Raw genomic sequence first — 16,088 nt, forward strand, 5'->3', positions numbered from 1 at the left:
GTCTCAGGCTCCCCCGGGCAAACGGTCGAGGGCCCACCACCATTCTGTGGGGTGCTGCAAGGGGGATGTGTGTGAAGTCCCGTGGCATTAGATAACATTACTTATGCTATTAGAATTTGGCAGGTGGAAGTCTGCGGGTTTTGGCACTGTTTTTGAAAACTTTGTTTTATGAAAAATTCCAACCGTAGACAGAAATAGAGAAAACAGAATAATGAGCCCCATGCATCCATCAACGGGGATCGACAATTACTAACTCATGCCAGTTTGATTCCTTCCACACCCACAAACACTCCTCCTTCAAATTATTTCAAAACAGAACTCAAACATCATTTCGTCTATAGATATGTCAAAATGTAGCTCTAAAAGATAGAGGCTCCTTTACATGCAATCTCAACACTATACTGCACTGAAAGTAATAATCTCTTAACACTACAAAACATCCAGTTGGGAGTTGATTTCCTGATCATCTTATGTATTCTATTTTTTTAATGCTTATTTATTTATTCTTGAGAGAGAGAGAGAGGGGGAGGGAGGGAGGGAGAGAATGTCGGGGAGGGACAGAGAGAAAGGGAGACACAGAATCCCAAGCAGGATCCCATCTGTCAGCACACAGAGCCTGATGTGGGGCTCGATCCCATGAACTGTGAGATCATGACCTGAGCCGAAACCAAGAGACAGACACTTAGCCGACTGAGCCCCCCAGGTGCCCCACTCGCCCCTTCGATTTTAAACTCAGGCCAGGACTTTCCAACCCTTGAAGTGTTGACATGTGGGGCCGGGCAACACTTTGCTGCGGGGCGTCCCGTGCATGGGAGGGTGTTCGGCGGCCTCCCTGGGGTCCGCCCACGTGATGCCAGGAGGACCCCCTCCCCTCAGTGGTGACCACCAAAACTGTCTCCAGATGTTACCAACCGTCTCCTGGTTGAATAGGAGGCCTCACCTCCTGTGGAGAATCGCAGATTTGGAAGATGAGAGGCACTGCATCAGAAACAGTAAGAGATTGCCAGTCTTTTCCAGCAGGGCGACGAAGCCCCCAGACCCTCAGTTTCATAGTCATTTGATAGGGACTGAGCTTGAACCGCACACTCCCTGCAAACCATAGAGCACAGTGGTGGTTTGCAAGGGAAGTGGCAACTCTGGGCCACGTTCCCTGTACTAGATTCAGTTCTTTAAAAGTACTGGATACAAGGTTTTGCAACAGAAAAATAGGCTTGTATGTTGTGTTTCACTGGTGGAAAGAGAATTGTTTTCTCTTAGCTGCCCCCCCCCCCCACCCTGCCCAGCTAGTCTGGTGACAGCCGAGACAAACGAGCGAAGCAGGGGCCCACACGACCTCACCTGTGGGAAGAGCATGCTCGTGGCAGCCCCGGGGGGACGACAACCAAGAGAGGAGCTCACTGCCATGTGCTCTCCCCGTCCCCACCCCCGCCCCCATCCCTAGCCACCAGCAGGAAGGTGGCAGCTCACTGTGGGGGCGGGAGCCACGCTGGCCGAAGGTGACACTCTGTGTTCAGAACACTTGTGTGGTGCTCACACCCGCCTCTTTGGGGCTCCACAAACATGCCACCAGCCATCATCACGACCGTCCTCCATCCGGCCTGCGTGTCCTGAAACTGGATGACCTTCATTCAGGATCAGGATCTGGAGACTGGTGGGGACAATGGCAGGACCCCTTAGTCTTCCGGGGCCCAGATTTGACTGGTATGTGAGAGTCAGCCCAAGGCAGGCTTCTCTGTCCCCTGAGTAGGAGTTCATCCGTCTATGGGAGGCTCGTGAGAACATCCCGGTATATGTGTGTGCACACACACTCACACACACCTCTCGGGGATGCTACAACGCTGTCAGCTCTGAGCACGCGATGCATGAACTCTAGGCAAATGTGTTTAACAAACTGCAGGATTTTGAGGGGGGGGGAAGGATACTGATGCTATCTCTGCCCCAAACTGGTTTAAGATCACCAGTAAAGGTAAGAAGGAGTGGTCTCAAACACCAACCACCCCTGGAATACTGAGAGATTTGCCAAACTCATAGTGAACGAGAAACACAAGAGCAGAGACTATCACAGAGACATTCCTGATGTACCGAGAACCCAGAACGGCACTCTGTGCCCCTCATCCTTCATCATGGCCCTGAATCTCCACAACCATTTCAGGAACTAAGCATCAGCACTGCCCCCTTCTCACAGATGAGAAAACAAAGGCTTGAAATCTTCCAGCCATGTTTCCTTGGTCTGACAGCTAAGAAGAAGCGTGATGGGTGCTGAGTTCTCCAATTCCACTTCCCCAATCTTATTTAATAGTGAGGATTGCTTCTGGAACATGCACAAGAAAGTAGCCAGCAGGCCTTTCATGATAGACGGTGCTTGTAAGATAAACATCGATTCGGTTGGAATGACGCCCTCCACCTCCCCCCCCCCCCCCGTAGATATATAGCTTTTTGCTTTTAGCGTTTCCTCTCCTTTACCTGGAAAAAAAACACACATTGGCATATCATTTGAAAAGCTTACAAATGACTCTTGCAAGTATAATAACACCACTGATCAGTAGACTTGGAGATGAGGCACGCGCTGGGATAAAATTATTTTTCTCCCAAAGGGACAACACACTTAGTGATAAAGTGCCCATCAGCAGATCCTGCCCAGCAGTGAAAACACAGGCTATGGACACATAACTAGGGAGGGTGTGTGCAGTGCTCTCAGCTGGAATGCAGAATTATTTTATTTATGAAAAAGCACTTGCGAAATTTTGCTGAGAGAGGGGCTTACTTGGGAAGGAGAGTGCTTTCCGCTCAGATTTCTTTATTGCTACGCCACAGAACTCCAAGCGCTGCCCAAAAAAACTGTCATCGTCAAGTCTGCGTTTCGGGGATCAGGAGCGAGCCATAAAAACTGACTCCCGGCAGGCTGCAACTTGATAACCACCCTCTAAATGAATAACCAGCTTCTTCTGTCACTCCTCGTGGTAGCTTAGAAATTAACACTCTTTAGAGTCCCAGATGTTCAAGAGAAGCCAGTGCAGCGTCACGGTGACGGAGGGAGGGTGGCCAGAGGTGGGAGACGCTTCTGTGGATTATGACAGCAGTGCCTTGTTTCCATATAGTTCCTGCTTTCAGACTGAACAGATGGAACCTTCACTCCCTGCACAGTACGAGATATTCCTCCCCAAATGATCATCCTTGGCGCCATGTCCCAGGCCAGCTTGGGGCCATCGCTGTTACCCACAAGCCTGTGCCATGAAGTCTCGGGGAGGGGGAGTGAGAAGAGAGGTGCTTCTTTCTAATGCACCCTGACCTCCCTCAAGCCACACAATCCCCAGCGTCAGAGGACAAGTCTTTCGTTTTCAAAGCGTGGTCCTCAGACCCCCAGGGCACCACATCTTCAGAACCACTGGGTTTTCCACCTAGAATTAAGGATTTGGGGGTACAGCACGGAGCCCCAGGGAGTCTGGACGCGGCTTATTTGCAACACTAAAGAGTGAGCTCCGACCGCTCAGGATAAGCTGTGAAGGCTTGTGGTGTCTCTCTACTGATGCTTCTCCATGCTTCTCCCCACCCATCCCACACCCTGCGGGGGCAGGCAGTATGGCAGGGACTAAGTTGACGCAGGGACCATGGGGATTTACATGGTTTTGGAACTTATAAAACTTGCTCAGAGTTTTGCCTCCTGGCTCAGGCCGGGTCCAGGACATGGCTCGGTCCCCACATGGCCATAAAACCAGCTCTGAGGCCACAGGCCAAATGGTTTCCATCTTTTTTTTTTTTTTTTTAACGGTTATTTATTTTTGAGACAGAGAGAGACAGAGCATGAATGGGGGAGGGTCAGAGAGAGAGGGAGACAGAATCTGAAACAGGCTCCAGGCTCCGAGCTGTCAGCACAGAGCCGGACACGGGGCTCGAACTCAAGGACCGCAAGATTATGACTTGAGCCGAAGTCGGATGCTTAACCGACTAAGCCACCCAGGCCCCCCCAAACAGTTTCCATCTTAATTCACCCAGTTCCGGGGCCCACCGCTGCAGCTGTGGAGGCAACTGCATCCCACGACCTGGCTTCCTCCTTGCACTTTGCTTCATGAGGCCCCAGAACACAGGAACTGGACTGTTCTCCAATTCCCTGCTGGCAAAGTGAGCTCTTCTCCACTCCTCAGTCGTTGCATTGAAACCGTGGTGAGGCGGGGGACCCTGGCACCCTGTTCTGGCCCCCAGGGCTGTCTGTCGACAAGAATGTGAATTAGGAACCGGTTTTCCTGCCCAGCAGAGGGGTTCGTTTTCCTACTGCGTAAAACGAAGACTCTTGTTCAGGCTCGTCCATCCCTAACACACTGTTCCAGCAAGGCACAGTAAGTACTTCATCCTGTTAGACATCGGATGGGCCCGTTACATGGACACAGTGTAGCAACGGGGCTCGTCCTGTCCTCCGGGAGATAAAACAGTTCTCCCATGAATTCACTAACACACTCATTGAGCATTCACGATGTAAACGGCCAAATGAGGTTTACTGAGAAGCCGAGGTGGGACCCTTGTCCTCACAGCTGACAAGTAGCTGTGGACAGTACCCCTGAGCTCCGAGAGATGGCAGGCAAGGACCCGGCTTCGCGTGGCACTAGGTGACCCGTCCAGACAGGGAAGGCCACTCACATGCAGGGGAAGACACTTCTCCAGGTGGGGGAGGGCTCAAAGGAGGAGGTCCAGGAGAAGAAGGGGGACATGAGCAGGGTTGGGCGGGGGTCCAGGTGGGGAACTGCAGCTGGAGTCACGAGACGGGCTGCGTCTGCCCCCTCGCGGCACAAGGAGGGGGCTTGGTGGCCCCGGCATTTGGTGACGTGAAGGCGTGGGCCGGGTAGGGAGGCAGTTTGTCCACATCGCTCTGCCCTATGAGTCCGGCCCATGTTGACTCTCCCAGACCCCCAACCAAAGACAGCTCAGAGGCCTCCACCTCCCGTCAGCCAGTGAATTATGATGGAGGTCGTGGGCATGGGGCCCGGGGGACGTCCCTCTGTAGGAGGAAAGGAAGGAGACAGATGTGCTGTCAATGCTGGGCAGCAAATTATCCAGGAGGCGACGGTGGGCCTGCAAAATTCACATTTGTGCATATTCACGGAGCCTTGCACACAACATGGAAACACAAGACTCTAGCAGAGACGAATATGTTCCTTAAAGGGGAATTTGTTCATTCGCGGAGGAAAAGCTTCACAGTTGGTAGAAAGAAAGTGGACTAAGTCATAGATTCAGAGCAACAGGATGGGCCAGTGGAAACTTAAAGAGAAACCAGCCAGACAAGGAGGGGCTGGCACAGACTTGCAGAAATGTCTTGAAGACCAAAGCGGGGAGGAGAGCAAAGGGCACTCAGCTGGGGCCAGACTTCCTTCACTCTCAGTTAGCTGGTGATCAACACCCTCAGGATGGAAATGATTTAACGGTGAGCAAACCCACACGTTCATGGGTGAAAATACCAGCGAGGCAGGACCACCCTGGAGGCCCTTGAGGGAGGCATTTAGAGAGGGCTGTTCACCAGGCAGGGCAGCCTGGGGGTCCGCACTGGGTTAAGTGGGGGGCCACCCACAGGCAGACCTGTTCTTCTGCTTAACTGTAACAACTTCCTGCACAGGCTGTCCACACACTCTCATCTTCGTGTTTGCTGGACCCGGCACTGGAGACCGGCAGGACCCGCTCACCCGGTGCCCGCTTCATGTTGTGGGATCGCACTAGCAAGCCCCCCTACTTCTCTGACCTCCCCGAGGGTCCCATCAGCAGCGGGAGGTGACGGTCACAGGGGAAGGGAGGCCCGCCGGCAGTCATGATGACTCTGCGTGGCACATCCTCAACTGTCTGTGGTTTCAGGCCAGTGCTGGCAAAGGTACTCCCGGGTGAACTCGATCTTCCCCTGTGAGCCTCCCTCCCACACCTGGAGGGAGGGCCCCTCGGCACAGTCTACATCCCCTGTGACGTTAGACTCTCCCCATGTCCACCTCTAAGCCGGGACCTGGGGAACAGAAGAGGATACACTCTGTAGCCACGAGCCACCCAGCAACCCGGGAAGGGCGGTATGGCACATGCTCCCGAAATCATTAATAGTCTTGGAACAATCCCAACTTCTAATCCCACCGATGAGGCCCTAGCCCCCGAAACAGCCGGATGTGCACAGAAAGACAGAGGTAAATCAGTGCACTTGGTGGCGCGACGACACATTTTGCGTTGGCACTGCTGGGGGCGGGACGCTGCTGGCATCTGCTGGGTGGAGGCCAGGGATGCTGGCAGATATCCTGCAGCGGCCGGAACAGCTCCCGTGGCAAAAAGTAATCCTGCCCAAAGTATCAACGGTGCTGTTGCGAGAAACCCTGATGCAAAATTGTGTTCATCGCAATGATTTCATAGTAGAGACAGAGAAAAAAAAAAAAAGGAAACGGCCTAACTTTCCCAACATAGAGACTTGGTTAAAATGCATTTAACAACTGGAGAATATCAAGTTAAAATACCTTTTAAAAAGTTCACTTTTTAGGAAAATTTAATGGCATGAGAAAATGTTCCTGGTATATTGCCGAGCAAACTGGTCAGTGCTTCCCAAGGGTTCTGGAGGAAAGACTGACAGGTGGGCCTCAAGGGAAATACTCCAAGCGACAGTGTAATGGCGGACGGACGTCACTGCACGTCTGTGGAAGTCCGCGGAGTGTACCACACCGAGAATGAACCCTAAGGCCAAGTGCAAGCTTTACGGTTAATGACAGAGGATCCCCACTGACCCAGCGCCCATACCTCCTGCACCCTCCCAGGCAAGCTGCCAACGGGAGGAATGGGGGAGCAGGAGGGAGAACATACAGGGGGACCCTTGGCACTCCCCACGTGTTTCTCTGTGAAACTAAAACTGCTCGATGATTACTTAAAATGATGATAAAGGAGGCTACGGATATCACGCTGTCCGTTCCACTGTCGCCTTGATGACATCAAGACTCCTCACTCAACCCCCCACCACCCCCACCTTCCAGGAGGATGACAGAGGACTGAGGACAGACACGCCGCCGGAAATTTGGGAGCAATCACCTAAGTGCAGGGATGACGGCCGGGTGCCTCTTCAGATGGGGAGCTCACAGCACTGGCTCGCCTCTGTGTCTTCCACCGCCAAGGTGAGAAACGTGCATCTCTCTCTCCCTCTCAGCGCTCAACCTCTGGGGAGGGGTGGCGCTGGGCCCCCCGCCCCGCCAGGAGGACGCGGGGCTCTGCCACACGCATACTGCCTGGCCAGGGGCCAGGCCGCCATCAGCCTCCTCAGACCGTGGGGCCCGGGTTATTCGCGGAGGAGCTGGGCATTCCAGGGGACCTGCATGAAGGGGAGACTCCGTCGCCCTCCCGTGCCAGCTCACTGGGGCTCTGCGCCCGGGCTTCTGGCCAAGAGCGCCTGGGCTCGGGGAGGGTCTGGGCAGCCCGGGGTCCTGTGTGCAAACCACATCTTAATCCCTGAACCACCTCCCCAGGCCAACAGAGACTCCCGACGCATCTTGCAAGCACGTGCCTGGACACATGTGCCTGCAGCTGCGAGGAAAGAACCACAGATTGAAACATTAACAGAACTCACGCAGTGTTTAGTTTGGGAAGGTGGAATTGTGGTTCACTTTCTCCCCAACATTTTGTTTTCAAAATTTCAAGCCTAGGGGCGCCTGGGTGGCTCAGTCGGTTGAGCGTCCGACTTCGGCTCAGGTCATGATCTCATGGTCTGTGAGTTCAAGCCCCGCATTGGGCTCTGTGCTGACAGCTCGGAGCCTGGAGCCTGCTTCGGATTCTGTGTCTCCCTCTTTCTCTTCCCCTCCCCTGCTCATGCTCTGTCTCTCTCTCTCTCAAAAATAAATAAAAACATTCAAAAAAATTTTTTTTTAAATTTCAAGCCTACAGAAGAGTGAAAAGTACAACACTCACTTGCATCATTCGTGTGTGTTTTGTGTATCTACGTGGATATACAGATATGGGACATTTATAAGTATGTATATAGAAACACACAAATATTATATATGAATATATATAAATTATATAAATGTAATATACATTTATAAAATAATTACGTAGGGAAATTTAACAGAAGAATCACGTGTATGTGTATATACATAAATGCACTTTTCTTCTTTTTGGCTGAAGTGTTAGAAAGCTCCTTTCGGACACCACTTCCTCTACCCCTGTTACTTAAGCATTGAGCACCTTCTGAGACCCAGGGCATTCTCCAGTGACATCCCTGGCCTTGGTGTTGACAGGTCTGGTCCCTTGCACTGGGGGCCCACCTGTGGGGTCAGGAGGGCACTGTGCTCCCCAGGGTTCCTCTTCCCTCCCTTCCCACCCCAGCCCCCTCCCCCCCCCACCCCGCTCCTGCCAGTCTCCCCAGGATCACTTTCCTACTGAAGCACCTGCTCACAGATCCTCTGCTCAGAGTGTGCTTCCGGACACCCTGACCCAAGATGCAGCGTCACCAAGAGAGAGGTCACTCCACAAATGAGCCCTTGCAAATGCAAGACATGCTTTTCTTTCGAGTCTTCTATTTCCTTCTTGTGTTGTTATCTAGGTTGAATTTACGAAAGGAAAGCACACCCAGGCTTCTCAGGGCAAATAAGAAACGTTACCAATGTCCTCAAATATTTGAAGGCAGCTCAGGAAACGTGGAGTTCAGCGCCAACAGCTTCTGGAGGCAGCTAGGCTCGTCGCTGAGGAAGTCACACGGGGAGAACGTGTCGCCATTTCATGCTCGCGGCGCAGAGACTTGCCCCTGGAGACCACACAGGGCAAGCCCCCATCTGAGGCGTGAGTACGTCTGCAGTAACCCACGGGGGCCCCTGCCTCTGGAGACAGCCTACCGTTTGCTGAGCTACTGCCGACTGCTGGAGATGCTTTTCTCCCCCCCGGCTGAACTCCTCTTCAGTGCCAACTCCACCCAGGGACCCCAGCTCTGGCTTCCTTTTCTTTTTCTTTTTAATGTTTGTTTTTTATTTTTGAGGGGGGGGAGAGGGGCAGGGAGAGAGGGAGACACAGAATCCGAAGCAGGCTCCAGGCTCCGAGCTGTCAGCACAGAGCCCGACACGGGGTTTAAACCCACGAACCATGAGATCATGACCTGAGCCACAGTCAGACACTCAACCGACTGAGCCAGCTAGATGCCCCAACTACAGCCCTGGTTTCTAAAGCCACAAGGGGAACAAATAATCCCTCCTTTCACACGCGAGGCTTTCGGAGGTGGCAGAAAGCTAGCTCTCCGGCTCCACCTTGTCCCCATGCTGGGTGTATGTGGCCTCGGCCACACACTGTTCATTCCCTCATCCAGCAAACGCTTCAAATGCCCACCACGCATCAGGTGCCACGGTCGGTGCTGGAGACAGAGTGGCGAACCAGACAGGCAACCTGAAGCTTGTGAACCAGCATGTAGACAATGAGTGTCTGTTCCTCATACTGCAGGGTCCAGTCCCACAAAGTCACCCTACAGAACTTCCAAGCCGAGGGCAGGGAGAAGGCTCTTGCACCTTTCTCCTTAAAATGTCCCCCAGGAGTCTTCTGCAGAACACAAGATCCCAAGAGATGCTCCCCAAACAGAGGTCCTAGGAGCACGTGAGATTAGCAAAGGCCATCACATTCACTTCTGGAGTCACAGCACGTGGTGTGTTAGAAATTCAGCATCTTCCTGTTGTGCAACATCTATTTGACTTCTTTTAAAAAAAATTTGAATGTTTATTTGTTATTGAGAGACAGAGCATGAGCAGGGGAGGGGCAGAAAGAGGAGGAGACACGGAATCCAAAGCAGGTTCTAGGCTCTGAGCTGTCAGCACAGAGCCCGACGCGGGGCTCGAACTAACAAACCGTGAGATCATGACCTGACCCAAAGTCGGACGCTTAACCAACTGAGCCACCCAGACGCCCCTATTTGACTTCTTTTAAACCAGTGTCTCCCCAACCTATTGGAACCACACAACTCAGTCTTTTTTTGGAAGAGGAGTTTTCCTGTTTTATCTCTTGCAACTGGAATGCCTTGAAGCATTCTTGCTTTGCCCTCTCCTTAAAACTGGAGACAAAGTAAAACCTGGGCAGGCACTTTCCCTGCCCCCTCCCCACCTTAGGGGAGGAGACAGGAAGTTGTGTGCTGGAGCCAGGGTCTGCATGATCTGCAGGAAATGAACGGCAGGCCCTCCGGGCACATCTTGAAGGCCTCCAAGCAGGGGTCCCTGTGTCCTCAGGAAGCGACAGGAGATGGGGCAGACAGATTGGTCTATCCTAGGCTCAGGGTTTTGGCTCAGAGGGGGCCGGTACCATCATCCACTGAGACAAACCAACCACCTATGTGTGACGGTCCCCAGTGATGCGTTTGGCATCGAGAGTCGCTTGGCCTGACTGTCACTGGAATCAGGCCCTGCAGGAATGCCCATCACCTCCTGCCGATACCACTGCCAGCTCAGAGCCCCTGGCCAAACATCCCAGGCATTTGCAGAACCAGGATGGGGAGGGGGCCGCTCCAGCATTACCAGGACCCTTCTGGTTGTAAGTGACAGAAACTAAATACAGGTGGGTTTATTAAAAACAAGAACATTATTGGTTCCCATGACCCGGCGACTCAGCACCAGGCCGGCTGCAGGGGGCCAATCTCTGCTGTCAGGTTTATGTTCACCTCCATGGACCGCACTCTGGGGAAGCTCCCCTGGTGGTGACATGGCACACTGGCTCCTGTCCAGGTGAAGAGAGAAGCCTTTCCTGGGTGCTGAGCACAAGTCCCAGGGCCCACTCAACAGGCCGATGAGTGGAAGAAGCTGACTGGCTAGGCCTGGGCCACGTGGGCTCTCTGTGGCCGGGGTGGAGTCAGCCCCACCCAAACCACACAGACAAAGAGTGGGCACAGAGTGGGCCCCCAAAGGAAATTGTGAGTACCCTCACCCCAACACCCAGGAGTGGCTGTCCACTGTAGGGGAAGGACATACCTGCCCGCTGAGCCAACCACGTCAAAGACACTGGAGGACAAATCAGATCTTTACTGTCGTTCCCAGACCTTGGCTTCTTCCTCAATACCAAGTCCCATCTCGCCCTGCTTCCCCCAGTCACCTAATGATTACCTTACAGAGAAGAAAGATGGGCCCAGGGCTATGCATGCTTAACAATCACTTCGATGGTATCCAATTCAGGGCAGAAGCAGACTTCCTCCTGGAGGGGACCCCTCAACATGCCCAGAACCGGGGCCCCAACTCTGCAGGAGGTCCGCAGGACAAGGCAGGAATCTGAGTGTGCGGCCAACGTCCCACATAATGCTCACGCACGTGGTCCTCAAACAACGCTTTGAAAAAGCCAGCCTGTATCCATGGAGAAGTGACCAGGGCCTGGGAAATTGTTTCATATCTTTAGAAGAACAAAACAGCCCGAGGATATACATGTAATGCACAGAATCAGAGGAAAAGAAGGGCGCAATGCAAGATGAAGGAGGGCTCTGTTACTGAGGAGAAATGAAGACGTCTGAAATACCTCCTATGCCACGCGCCGAGATAAAACAATGGAAAACCCCCATCACTGGGAGAAACTGAGAAATGATGGAAATGGTTAGATGGGCGGTTCGGTCCTCTCTGGGGAGTCAGAAGATCTACTTTGGGGCCCAGGCAGCTCTGTTCCTCAGCGCAGAGACCTTCAGTGCATGAAGACCTTGCCTTGGGCTCAGACGTGCCCGCTTGTTAGGGTTGGAAGACCAGGAAGTAGAAGCCCTGAGCGTGACGATAGAGTCTGGCATATAGACACACAGGCGTGTCTCCCTGCCTCGTATGGTGTGTGTACACACACACACACACACACACACACACACACACACGCATGCACGCACCCTGGAAGAGTTCCACTAATTGCTGTGATATGAGAATTTTAATGTTGTACTTTATTTTTATATAAATGAAAAACACAATAAAACTGCAAGTCAGGACGGACCAGGCTGTTAACTACATGTCATAGTAACAAACGGTCTCCTGATCACAGGGGCTTAAAACAGCAAAGGTTTGTGTCTGAGGAAGCAACATGCTGTCTGCGGGTGGGTGGGAGCTCTGCTCTGCTCCCCAGTGGGACCCCGTTCCGGCACCTGCTGCTCAAGGCAGTGGAGGGAGGGAGGGAGGGCCTCGTGAATGTCACACCAGCAGTGGAAGTGACACGTGCCAACTCCACTCACAACTCCCGGGCCACAGGCGATCACCTGACCCCTCCCCCGACAACGGGGGACATGCCAGGAAACGTAACTCTACCAGATACATAGACAGGGACCATATTCGTAGATGTATTTCTACCATCTACAGAGAAATGAGTATTGCTTCGTACTAACGACTAGTACACTCATAAACAATAATAATATGTAGTATATGTATGCATATCACATTGCCTGTGTATACAGATAATGTTACATGTACATATACTTACGTGCACAGGTGTAGTGCACACACATACTCCCCTCTATGCATATGTGTGGTGTGTGTGTACATGTACATGGGAGTAGGAGTCAATTCACATGGCTTAGCCCACAATAAGCACTTTAAAAAACTAAAAATGAATTATGATCCCAAGCCACGGGTCCCTCTGCAGACCTTGGGCAGTGTCTAACCCCCCACTGCCCCCTCCACACTCACTTCCTTGAAGAGGGGGTGGGTGGCGGGACATCCTGTCCCTGGGTCAGCTGGAGAACCGCTCCACGGGCTACGCACACATTAGCGGGCCTGGCGCCGTGCCAGGTACCAGACGTGGGGCTGTGGCAATGTGAGCTAGCCCCCGCCTTCTCGAAGTTTACGTCGCACTGGGGGGACCGATAATGTGTGAACAAACCGTCAGGTAAGACACTCTCCAATGGTGATAAATGCTCTGAAGAAAATCAACCAGGGACTGGGGGAGGGGGAAGCAGTGAGGGGGGGTGGTGGCGGCAGGTTCTTTATGTGGACAGGCAAGAGGGCTCTCTGAGGAGCTGGTGCACGAAGGAGGTGCCATCGCAAAGAGGCGTGAAGGGGCGCTTGGGGACCTGCATCGCTCGCCGGGCAGGGGATCCCGGAGGATGTGTTCGCAGGCCCGGCTGGGGGCAGGCGAGCTGCCAGAAGCCATCTACCAGGTAATTCTGCCCAAGTGGGGCTGCGAGCACTTCCTGGCCATCTTCGTCTCTCCCCCACCCTTGCTCCTTTAGACTCCTGCCCAAACATGTGCGGGACCGTGCGGTTGGCCATGAAGGATCGTCACTAAACAGCTCCCACCACCCTGAGTGACTGCTTTCCATTTGAGACAAATAACCACATAGTTCAGCTCTTTCCCAGGCAGCTCCCCGTTCCGAAGAGCCGCCCGCACATTAAAGCTTTCGATGCATGGCGCCCAGCCTGCTTAGGCCTTCTTTATGGCCTCATCAGCAGTAACCGGACGATTACAAAGGCTTCTTCTGTTTTTAAAAACAATGATTTATTGGACCCCTTCAACTCTTCTTTCCCGAGTCTGGGTATTACATGGGCATGTTTTGCTATAATTAAATTCCTAGATTACTGTCAAGCCAATTGTTTTACCCATCCAATCTGTAACAATGCGTTTTTATTGTCTCTTATTTTTTAATTAAGATGGAAATAGATGTATTCTATGAGATCCAGGAAAGAAAGATAAACAGCCCTCTTCTCTAGTCAATCCACCCCAATCAGAGGGACCCTGGGGGAGGGAGCTAGGAATCTTCAGTGAGCTCTACTTAGCGTAGAAGAAGCCAGACATTCTGGGTTTGTCCACCCCACACTCAACAGGTATTTATTGAGCAACTACTAAATGCTGGCCACTGAGAAGGACACAGTGGTGAACAGGACAGGATGAGACTATCCTCAAATGCTTACATTCTGCTGGGACTGACTTGTAACAAAGAAGTAAGTTTAAAACAGTAAGATGACAGTGTCCTTTATAAAGACAAGCCAACAGCATGCCTGATAGGAAGTGACAATGACTGAAGGCTATGAAAATCAAGTGACCACGGAAGCCCTTTGGAAAATTATATTGAGATGAGATCAGAATTAGGAGGACAGAGCTAAACCAAGGAAAACAGCACTGGTGACAGAAAGAAATAGCAGGTTCAAAGGCTCCGGGGCAGGGAAGACCTCAGCAGGTGTTAGAAGTGCCAGAGAGCAGGGAGAATACAAGATGAGGTCGAGAAGCTTAAATGGAGTTGAATTTGCAGGAAAAAGGAAAAGAAGTGTCTTCCGGGAGCAGAAAGACAGGGAGGAGGGGACTAGGGGGGCTCTGGAAGCAGCCCCAGCCTTGGCTGTATCTTAGGGCCACACCTGTGCAGTATACCTGTTTCACACCCCAGACCTCTTAGCCAAAGACTCTTGCGGTCCAGGACGGGCATAAAACAGCATGGACCTTCATGCTGGGACACAGGCACTCTGGCCTGGTGACCAGTGGCCAGAGCAGTTTCCTCCACGCCTGGCTACGGCCTCCAACAAGGGAAGTTCTCCAAAACCCTGACAGAAGCTGACCCCCAAGAACAAGCGTGGCTGAATTTTCCTCTCACCAGGAAGGATGAAGGCTCAGCTTGGTCATTCCTTTGATGACCAGAAAGTAAGGGTATTAGGTATTCCGTGCACTTCACAGTTGGGAACCTGATGAATCCCTGCTGCATTTGTAGCCTTGATACTAGAACGGTACCCGGTGTATCTAGGTGCTCAATAAATGATTAAAAGAAAGACCTGCCTGGATTGAAGACTTGGCCCCTTCTCCTACCCCCTCAAGGTGGCCGCGTGCATCCAACGTTCCTTCTCACGTCCACCCTGCACCCACGGCTCGCCCACATTCGAGCACACCCACTGCCCCTCCCTGGGTCCCTACAGAGATGGCGACCACACACTTGGCGCCTGGGCAGCACGAAGCCTGATCACCTTCCTCCCTCCAAAGCCCCTTTCTCTGGCCCTCCTGCCCCTTGCTCCTCACTGCGCCCTTGGAAGTGAGCCGCATTCTCTGACCTTGGCCCAAGGCAGGGTCTGTAAGTCTTTCCAGGCTGCTCAGAGATTTGGTCCTGGCCTCAGTATTTGACCTATTTCCTACTTGCAACTTTTCTTCTTTGCAGGTATGCTGCGAACAAAAGTAGCGCCCTCACATCCTGTCATTTAAATCAGGGTCCACCTAGCGTGTTTAATCAAACATATGGAAGCACCATGAGTGTCAGCAAAGGCAGGTTCCAGCTGTGGCTCCGAGGCCTGGGGTCTGGGAGGCCAGAGCTCATCAAGCTAGGAAACAGGGCCACGGCCAGCACCCCCTGGGGCCACCCTCCACGTGATCCCTGTCTTCTGTTTTGGTCTCTGCGTCTGTTACTGGATAGGAGGCCAGGGAAGTGAGTGGCTTCAGAATCCAAAAGCCCCAGGGTGATGAGGGTTCAGGCAGAACATCTCAAAGTCCGTGGGTCTCACGCACACCCTCTTCCCAAAGACTGTCTGTCTCCCTCCCTTCCATCACCTTCCAGCATCGTAGCTTGAGTAAGTGCCAGCTTCCAGAGGGCACAGGAAAGAAGCCTGTCCATTCTACATGCGTGCACCTCAGGCGTCCAGTCCTCCTGGTTTGCCCAGACCGCGGGATGTCCCAGGACACAGGACTTCCAGTGCCAACACTGGCTTGAGTCGGCCATCCTAATATGCTTACACACCTGTGTGTGTGCACGTGTGCGTGTATTTACACACGTTGGTCAAAGCTGCCGGTGGATTTCCCACGCCTCCAGGACGCACAGTACAGGTGGAAGTCAGTCAGCACTTTCTGGACTAGGCAGCCCTTGGTCCCTTTCCCCCGGGAAAAGTGGAAGACAGACGCTAGATGGTCCACGAGGAGAAGGAACTGAAAAGCTTCTCACAAACTCGCTACAACAGACCTTCTCAAACATTCCAAAGAAGAACTGTAGAGCTTCAGAAATCCTTTCTCTCATGTTCTTAGCCAGAAAATAAAGCACAGAGAGCTGTGTGCTTGGCGCTCGTGTGTGTGTGTGTGTATGTGTTTTCAAAAAGGTATCTGGAGCTGAGCCTTCATGCCCATGTATTAACAATAGCAGGGAGTGGGAAGAGTTTTTCTGCTGTAAGTCAACTCTCATTTCTATTTAGGAACCATTTTTGTTTGTAGACATG

The sequence above is a fragment of the Panthera leo genome, chromosome A3 (genome assembly GCF_018350215.1).
Source record: "Panthera leo isolate Ple1 chromosome A3, P.leo_Ple1_pat1.1, whole genome shotgun sequence".
Taxonomy (NCBI): domain Eukaryota; kingdom Metazoa; phylum Chordata; class Mammalia; order Carnivora; family Felidae; genus Panthera; species Panthera leo.